This window comes from Rhinolophus ferrumequinum, chromosome 18 (assembly GCF_004115265.2).
Source record: "Rhinolophus ferrumequinum isolate MPI-CBG mRhiFer1 chromosome 18, mRhiFer1_v1.p, whole genome shotgun sequence".
Taxonomy (NCBI): domain Eukaryota; kingdom Metazoa; phylum Chordata; class Mammalia; order Chiroptera; family Rhinolophidae; genus Rhinolophus; species Rhinolophus ferrumequinum.
The window spans coordinates 39447275-39456133 of record NC_046301.1 but is presented as its reverse complement, the minus strand read 5'-3'; the positions used below and the strand labels follow the sequence as shown (position 1 = coordinate 39456133).

The following is an 8859-nucleotide window of genomic DNA, read 5'->3' as shown; positions in this document are numbered from 1 at the left end:
CTCTTCTACTCTACGCTACAAAGCATGCTAGCGATGCTGGGTATTCACTAATGACTAAAATTAACTTCTTTGTCATTTAAATTGAGGGAAGGGAGACAGACAGCAGAAAAGAGGGTACCCAAGAAATGTGAAGGGAAAAGGAGTCAGTGGTCAAAAAGGAGGCGAGGCTTGAGTTGGTGAATCAGCTGACACCTAAAAAATGAAGAGCAGGATAAAGAGGCAAGGTGGGGAGAGTCACGGGCTGTGGAACCTGACCTTGGGGAGCGTTTGTCCAGTTGGGGGACTAAATGAGGTGGCACTGGAGATACTTTCAGAACACAGAAGAGGCCGCCTAGAGTTCTGGGCCTTCACACTAGGAACAAGGCTCTCTCACTGCTTTGATGTCGACTCAAATGTCTTCTTCGCATCGGGCCCTTCCCTGGCTGTCCCATTTAAAATGTTCACGACCCAAGATGTCTCTGTCTCAACACAACGTATTTTACTTATTTCTCTTGTCTCTCACTTGCCTCCCTTACTAGACCGTGAGCACCACAGCGGTCTGAGATTTTTGTCTGTTCTGTGCCGCTGCACTTGCGCCTGGGACACAGGAGCAGGTTAATAAATATTTGCTAAACTAATTAATAGAACTAGGTAGGCAGAAAAGACAGGTATGGTGGGGGCCCACCTGGCTTCGCAACAGGCCCCGCCATCCCCCTACCAGGGATGAAAGCGATTCTCAGGCCCGCGCTTGGCCGACTTTGCTCAACCTCAGTCCAGCTTCACGCACAGGGCCTCAGGTCCTCATTCCGACTATCACGACCACTCGGCCATCCCTTCCCTGCAGACGCCACCGCCTCCCCGTCCCATCCCCCAACGTGCCGTCGCCGCCGCCACCACCGCCGCAGTGGCGCCCGCTCTGCGCACGCTCGGCGGCGTCGGGACGCGCGACGTGCGGAAGAAGAAGACGCCTGTGCGCAAGCGCAGGACCTTCCTGGAAATCGGTGGGAGGTGCGTCGGGCGCGTACGCTCTCTCTGGTCCGGCCCACCTCCCCTAGCCCTCGTCCCACGCGCACGCGCGCTGGAAGCGGAAGGGCGGGCGGGCGCGCGCACGAGGCCGGGCGGGCGGCGGAAGCGAGAGAGGCCGTCCGTGGGGGGGAGGAAGCCGGTGAGTGCGCGCGCAGCGGGGACGCGGGAGGCGTGGGGGGGCGGCCGAGGCGGGCGCGCGCACGAGGCTTACTCTCGCTCGGTGGCGGCGGCGGCTTCTTTGTTTCGTGAGGAGAGGCGAGAAGCTTACTCTGCCTCCGGCCCCGCTCGGAGGGTCGGGGGCGGTGCCGGGAAGGCGGCGGTGCCGGCGGCTCCCGGTAAGGAACGCGGGCCGCGGGGGGAGCGCCGCGCGGGGCTTGGGAGGGTGGTTTGAATGGAGCCGGGGGGCCGAGGGGGGAGGGGGCCACTGGCGCCCAGAGCAGGGCTGGGGTACGGCGGCGCCCGAGGGTCAAGAAGCCCGTCCGGCACCGCGCGCGCGGGGAAAGCCACAGTGTAGCGAGGCCGCGGCGGCTGTAGCATCCGCGCGGGCGGGTGGGGTGGGGGCCCGGGCCGCGTGGAGGCCGCGCGACCCCCGCGCGCGCTCTCGCCAGGGTCGCGGGACAAAGCTTGCTGCCCCCTTGGCGGGCCAGGGGTCTCTGCGGCGGCTGCAACAATAGCCGGGCTTCGGGGATTTTCTGGCTATGTTGTAAAAGGTCCGAACCGAATATTGCCCTTTAGGGAGGCTGTGATCGAGGCTCCGTAAGAAAAAACCCAGATGTGTCCAGTGCCTCCTGGCAGCACCCCTGGGTTAGCCGACCTAAGATTTTATTTTAAAAATCACTTATTCTAGGTTTTCAAGGAAAGGTAAATGACTTGGCCCATCCCTTGCAAGTAGTGACTTCAAAATGTTTGCCCTGAGTGGTCGACAGCAAGTGGAGGAGGACCGGCACTGTTTGCTGTTGAAAGCATTGTATTTGTTTTGCATCCTTTTCCCTTCCTCCCAATTGATTTTCCAGATGAAGGCTTTTATTTAAAACATGGTCCTTTAAGAGAGTGTTTTGACGGTCTTGAAGACACCAGTCTTGATTTTTATTTTTTTCTCCCAGTGAATCCTTGGAAAAGTAGGGAATAAATAAGTGTAAGAGCCACTTCCCAGGAATTTGAAACAAGTTTTCAGTTTGAATTGACAGACGGAATTAGGGTTTCATTGCTGGCGCTGTCAGTCACTTAGCTGTGTGACTTTAGGCAAATAGTTTAATCTCTGTACCTCTTAGATTCCTCCTTTGTGAAATGGGAATAATGTCACAAATGGAGCTGGTGAAAACCTGAAAAATGGTTCCTGGGAAGTGAGAAGCCCTGTTGTTACTGTCTGGTTCAATCTCCTTCTTCATTGTTCAGCAAATATCCATTGAGTCCCTAACTGGGTGTCAGATGGTTGGTGGTTGGATGCCCTGAGGAGCCTCTCCAGTCTTGTAGGAGAACAGGTGGTAAATGTGGGAACTACTCCCCTTGGCCTTTCATTTAATCCTCACAACTCTTACTGTGAAAGGAACACAGTGGATACCCAGGGGAGTAGCTGGAGCCTGAGATCAAGGAGGCTGCCTGGAAGAGGGGGCCTCTACTCGAGTCAGGGAGGATGTCCAGGCTTGGCTTTTGACTGCCCTGTAATAGTCATTGTTCCCTCTGCTACACTCGCACGTTGCCTTGGTCCTTTCCTGTGTAGACGTTCACTCCGGGTTGTAATTCCACATCCAGTCTTCTCTGAGGGCCATCAGAGTAGGGTGCTGTCTCCCGCAGTGTTCTTTGGGCCTGGCACATGGTAGGCCCTTAGCAAAACGTTTGTGCAATGAGTGAAGGGCCCTTGGGAGGATTGAGTGAACATGTGCGTGAAATGCTTGGTACAGGACTGATTAGTGGTGGGTTGTAAGCAGGAAACATTTTAGTTGTTGTTGGTTTTTAACTTTCTAGGCTATTGTTTCCCAAACCTCATTCCCCCAGAAGGAGGGTGTGGGTTGGTAGTTAGTGTGGAATGGTGGTGAGGAGTGCTGTTCTGGAATCAGACCTCCTGGATTCTAAATCTTAGCTTGACCTTGAGCAAGGTACTTATCAGTGGGTCCCCCCCAACTTGTGAAACAGGCATGACAGTGATGCCACCTCAAACGGTGGTTGTGAGGATTGAATGAGGTAACATACCGTGTTTCCCCGAAAATAAGACCTAGCCGGACAGTCAGCGCTAATGCGCCTTGTGGAGCAACAATTAATATAAGACCCGGTATATATTATATTAGACCCGGTCTTATAGTAAAATAAGACCGGGTCTTATATTAATTTTTGCTCCACAAGGCGCATTAGCGCTGACTGTCCGGCTAGGTCTTATTTTCGGGGAAACACGGTTTGAAGCTGCTTAACACACTGCAGCACCCGGCATATGGTGAGCTAGTTATATGTATTTTACTAATTTGCCTTACAATCAATGCATACATAATTGTGAAAATAACAAATGTTTGTCCTCGTGCCCTCTAAAATCATTTTGTGTCTCACTCTTCTGGAGACATTGATCTTCCAGGGTTTGAGTCCGGTGGGGGTGGGTGACATCAGTGCCGTGGTCTCCAAAGTTTTTTCTGTCTGTGCAAAGCATCCCACATAAACACATTTTTATTTACATACCTTTGCCACTCCTTGTGGACCCTCAAAACCCTGGGAGGTAACCCTAGAGCACATGTGAGAGGGTGGGAGGAACTCCGTATTTTGGGTGAATGGCTGGTGAAAACATTCTGCTAATGAAGAAACTGACATCCAGGGCTATTTCTTCACCTGGGGCTCTCCAGTCAGCCGTCCTGGTTTTGACTCCAGGCTTTGCTACTTTTTTTCTTGGTGCCTCAGAGAAATGGGGTTGACAGTAGCTTACTGGCACATAGTAAGTCCTCAGATTTGCCAGCTGATTTTGGCCTCGGTCATCAGGGCTGCCATGGCACAGGGGACCTATTCACATTGACGGTAGACCAAACACAATGTGAAAGGTGCCTCCTGGAGTTGTGCAAGACTTGGTCCAAGAGGGACCCATTCACACCGACCACAGATAGAACACACTGTGAATGGAGTTGTGCAAGAGTGGCCTAAGCACTCATGTCCCATTCATACAGTGAACAGACGTGCACCGAGTGCCTGCCACGAGCCAGGCACTGCTAGGGCTGGCGATTCCATCGGCAGCAGGCACACAGGGGCCCTGTTCTGCTTCGCTCAGATCCATCTCCTTATTTGCAAAGGGGGGCAGTAATAGTACCCAACTCGGGGGATTGCTACAGACTCAACAGCAAAATGACAAATGTAGAGTGCTTAGAAAGGTGTCTGACACATATTGGTAGCTGTTGTCATTTATGAAGATTCCTACAATACCTTGGTGGGTACAGAATATATTTTTGTCCCTTTGCAGTAGTTCCATATGTTTTCAAGGTGTTAACGAAGGCATCAACTCCTTCATTTTGTCCTTAATACTTAAAAGTTTGTATGCTTTGCAGTTTCACCATAAGGCACTAGAAAGAGGGAAGTGTGTTTGGTGGCATGGCTTTTGAAAGATATCAAATGTTCATTGTTCACGTATTTTCTCATAACTTGTAACATTGATTGGAACACTTCAGAGCGAATCAAAGTTTTTAAAAAAATATTAGAATAAAAGGGGTGTGGAAAACCTATGAAAAGGAAGTAACAGCTGCAGGAATATGGGGGGAAATGTCAGAGGAGCAACATGTCAGAATTGGGTCTGAGGCCAATGGAGCTGCTGTTGCTGTCAACCTTATAGCTGTCACCCCGAAGAAGTAGTAGGCTCATTAATATGCTCAGTGATACCTTAGTTGGAGTTCTCTAGTTGCACGCTGCTGTTACTAATTTTTCAGGATATGGAATTGACAGACATGGGAAATTTGGCCTCTGCTCATCTTCCTATGTGGGAAAGGGCCTGGAGGGAAGCGCCAGGTGGAGCTGGGTTTGTGGGGGGATTAGATTTCACAAGGCAGAGGAAGGGAGGGGATGCATGGGTTTCCCTCCAGTTATCTCAGGGCAGGGGCTTTCTTTAGAAAACGGGATGTGTTAACAGGACATAAACCTGCCCTGGCCCCTTCCTGGCCTTTGCACCCAGATTTGTTTCCAGAGCTTTACTTCGGGACTCATTTACTTTGTTGAAGGGGCACGTCTTCATTTTTGCATTTTACTGAGAACAGTGAGTTTTGTTCAGTGTGAAGTTCACCAACTGTGAGTGTGATCAAGGAGGATGGACCCCAGTTTTAGTAGCAGTGGCCTTTAAAATGTCTCCTTGGGCTGCTTTAAATTCCTCTTTAGCCAGCAGGTCAGCCCCACTGGCTCAGGAAGCAGGTGGCCACATGACAGTTGCTGCTTCACCTGTGACAGTCTGAGACTTGAGGCGGCAGGGTTTGAAGTGTGCCATCCTGACTTGCCCGGAGTGTTCCAGTAAAGTATCACGGTCCTAATGGTGACACTCACTGCACCCTGCGAGCTGCATCTGGCCCTGGTGACCACTCATCGCAGCCTGGGCTGCAGGTGTGCTGAGTGCCTTTGCCCATCCCCACAGATTACCCCCTACGTGCTCCTGCCTGTAGGAGGGCTTCCCTTTGCCTGCACCCCACATCCTGCCAGGCTCTCTGCCTTCTGATCTCAGCCTGAATCAGTTACTCAGACCTTGCAGTCATACTTGAGGCAGGATTCTACTTCCTGTGTGATTTGGGGCAAATGACTTAACCTCTCTGACCATACAATCCTGAACTCCCGTAGTCTCCCCACTTGTCAGTATTGAACGAAAGGGATGTGAGTTGGGGCTGAAATCTAGCCTGGCTGGGCTTTGCCAAGCTTGGCGTCAGGGCTGAGCAGCCCCAAGTCTCAGGAATAAGCCATTTCTGCAGGGTCACCTTGCTCGTCCTTGACCCCCCTCGCCCCACATGCCCCACATCTGTTCCATTAGCCTGTCCAGAGAAATCTAAAACCATCATCAGATCGAGCCACTGCCCTGCCCAGAATATTCCAGTGGTTTCCCATTGCACCTGGAGTAAGACTCCTTCCTGACCACTGCCTTCAAGGCCTGCGATCTGCTCTCCTTCCCATCTCCGACCTCATCTGCCACACACCCCTTGCCCCCAGGTCCCACCCCAGGGCCTTTGCACTCGCTGGTCCCTCTACCCATAGATAGCCATGTGACTCCCCTTTCACTTCAGGTCTCTGCTCAGATATGTCCCCATCACTGAGACCATTCCTGGCCACCATGATTGAAAGAGCACCTTCCATCAACTAAACTGCTTGATCATTTTCTCATAGCACTTCTACCCCCACATGATGTCATGTCACATTTGTGTATGTGCTTGTCTCTGTCCCTCAGTTCTCAGTCCCACCAGGCAGGGACTTTGTTCTCTGCTAGGTGCCCATTGCCTGGAACCTTGCTCAGCCCAGAGTTGGTCTTTGGGTGGCTGGGAGTGCCTGTCCCAAGTGATACTCGGCAGGTGTGGGGGCCATGCCTCCCAGCTCCCTCTTGCCCACTCTCGCAGTTTCTGAGCTCCTGCTCTCCTGCCCTCTCCACGTGTCGTGCTCAGTGGTGCGTATGCACAGCAGGCACCACAACATACCCAGCGGTGAGGGATGACATCCATCTAGGTTTGACCAGCCTTAAGGGGACCAGGGTGAGGAGGGATTTGTAAAACTTGTTGCAGTTACCTGAGGTGTGTTTGTGTTGGGCCATGTCCTGACTCTGGGTCATGGTCAAAAGAGTTTGAAAAGCGTCCATCTGGTGGATAGATAGGATAGTGTTCGTGTTCTTAACCGTATAGACACTATCCCTATCTTCTGGATTAGAGTGTGAACTGCCTCGGCAGAAAACCAGTGGTTTTCAGGTGAATGAAAAAGTTTTTAAAGAGTAGGGGGTGGATTCCAACGAATAAAGTGATACATAATTCCCAATGCTAAAAATAATACCTGTTAACAATTTGGCTTGTCTACCTTTTAGGTACCTATCCTGCTTCCCTGAAAATAAGACCTAGCCAGACCATCAGCTCTAATGCGTCTTTTGGAGCAAAAATTAATATAAGACCCGGTATTATATTATATCATACCCGGTCTTATAGTAAAATAAGACCGAGTCTTATATTAATTTTTGCTCCGGAAGACGCATTAGAGCTGATTGTCCGGCTAGGTCTTATTTTCAGGGAAACAGTAGAACTGAGACGACATTGTAATTGATCATCATAGCATGACTTTTTCCTTTCTGAAAGGCATTCCCTTTTAAATGTAGGGCAAGGTTTTGCTGCTTAATTATATTGCAAGGAAAATGCTGCAGGACACCCAGCATTGGGGAAGCACAGTCTCAGGAATAAGCCATTTCCTCTGGATCCTTAAGACCACAGATGCCTCGCCCCTTAAGTCCCTCCCAGGTTCAAGGACTAGAGCGCCCCACAGCATCAGGTCCCCTCTGGAGGGTTTTCTTAGTAGAGTGAGTATTCAGAGGGAAATGTTTTGTATTTTAAATGTAACGAATGGGGCTGGTTTTGCCCAGCTGCCGTTGATGGCTTTGAGCACCCTGCCATAACTCGACTGCCCTGTTGTATCTGCTGATGAAACGTGTTGTATCTGCCGATGAAACGTGTTTCTCCACACCCATAGACAACATGGCAGATATCCTGGGCCAACCTGGGGCTGTTTTTCTGGCAGCAAAACAAACCGTAATTCCAGCAGGCAGATATTAGAGGGTCCCTGCCACAATGGCTGGCCATCAGGGTCCTTTTTTATTTATAAGAGAAAAGCAAGGGTGTTAGGAAAGAAGAAACTAGACCTTTAATCCTCCAGCAATCTGGTTCCTCATTTGAATGGCGACAGACGTTTCTATTTTAAATGATAATTTTGATGAAGTTGAAAGTAGATGGAAAATAATGCAGTCCTCAGACCCTTTCATCTTTCTCTTTTATTTCCACAGAAGGCATCTTTTCTGGGTATTTAATTCTCGGGTATTTTTCTGACCTAGGGTTGTTTTCTTTTAAGTGTTTTATAAAAATCTGATTACAAAAGTAATAGAGGGTTATTGTAAAAGACAAACACACATAAAGGAAAAAAGCACTAGAAGTCCGTGATGTGGAAAATGTAAGTTCCCCATCCAGAAAGAGCTGCGTGCTGGCCGCTGCCAACCAGTTTGGTGTATATTTTCTTTGGGCTGGCTTCTAGGCTTAGATTAATGTGTACACAGTACAAATGACCCTTGAACAATGTGTGGGTTGGGGGTCCCCCCTTCCCCACCCCACCCGGTTGAAAATCTATGTGTAACTTTTGACTTCTCCAAAACTAAACTAATAGACTACTAATAGACTACTGTTGACCAGAAGCTTAGCGATAATATAAACAGTCAACTAACACATTCGTTGTATGTTACGTGTGTTATATACTGTATTATAATTTAGAGAAAAAGAAAATGTTAAGAAAATCATAAATAAGAGAAAAAATATATTTACAGTATTGAAAAAAAATCTGCATATAAGTGGACCCATGCAGTTCAAACCATGTTCAGGGGTCTGCCTACCAAAATGGGGCTCAGTCCACGCACCTGGACTCTTTCCCCTGCTTCGTTGGGATAATCCTCTTGGTCCACGTGTACAGAGCTCCCTCATTCATTGTTAATGGTGCCACGACTTCTGCAGCACAGATCATGGGGGCATTTTATGGTGGTTTGGCAATTGAGGTGGTTCTCAGAGAAATCGAGGTAATGTGGCCAAGTCACTTCCAGACCCTTTGGCCCTAGGAACCCGGGAACCTGTTTTCATTTGTGTCCTCCTGAACGTCTTAATTTTCAGCTTTTTGATTCTTGCCCCTAGT

The 8859-nt window shown here is 49.7% G+C and overlaps 1 protein-coding gene across 8 annotated transcripts in view; it reads left to right on the top strand.

The window, feature by feature from the left end:
- The first annotated feature begins 998 nt into the window (after window positions 1-998).
- The window catches only part of SMARCA4 (SWI/SNF related, matrix associated, actin dependent regulator of chromatin, subfamily a, member 4), an 85052-nt gene continuing 77191 nt past the window's right edge, over window positions 999-8859 (top strand). For 3 of the 8 annotated variants that reach the window (XM_033133624.1, XM_033133619.1, XM_033133620.1), the window contains exon 1: window positions 1166-1340. The gene's annotated coding sequence lies outside the window, so the exon portion shown is untranslated. Of the gene's footprint in view, window positions 1145-1165; window positions 1341-8859 lie in introns of those variants that run through there. The other 5 variants (XM_033133628.1, XM_033133629.1, XM_033133621.1 and 2 more) reach the window with 4 other exon arrangements.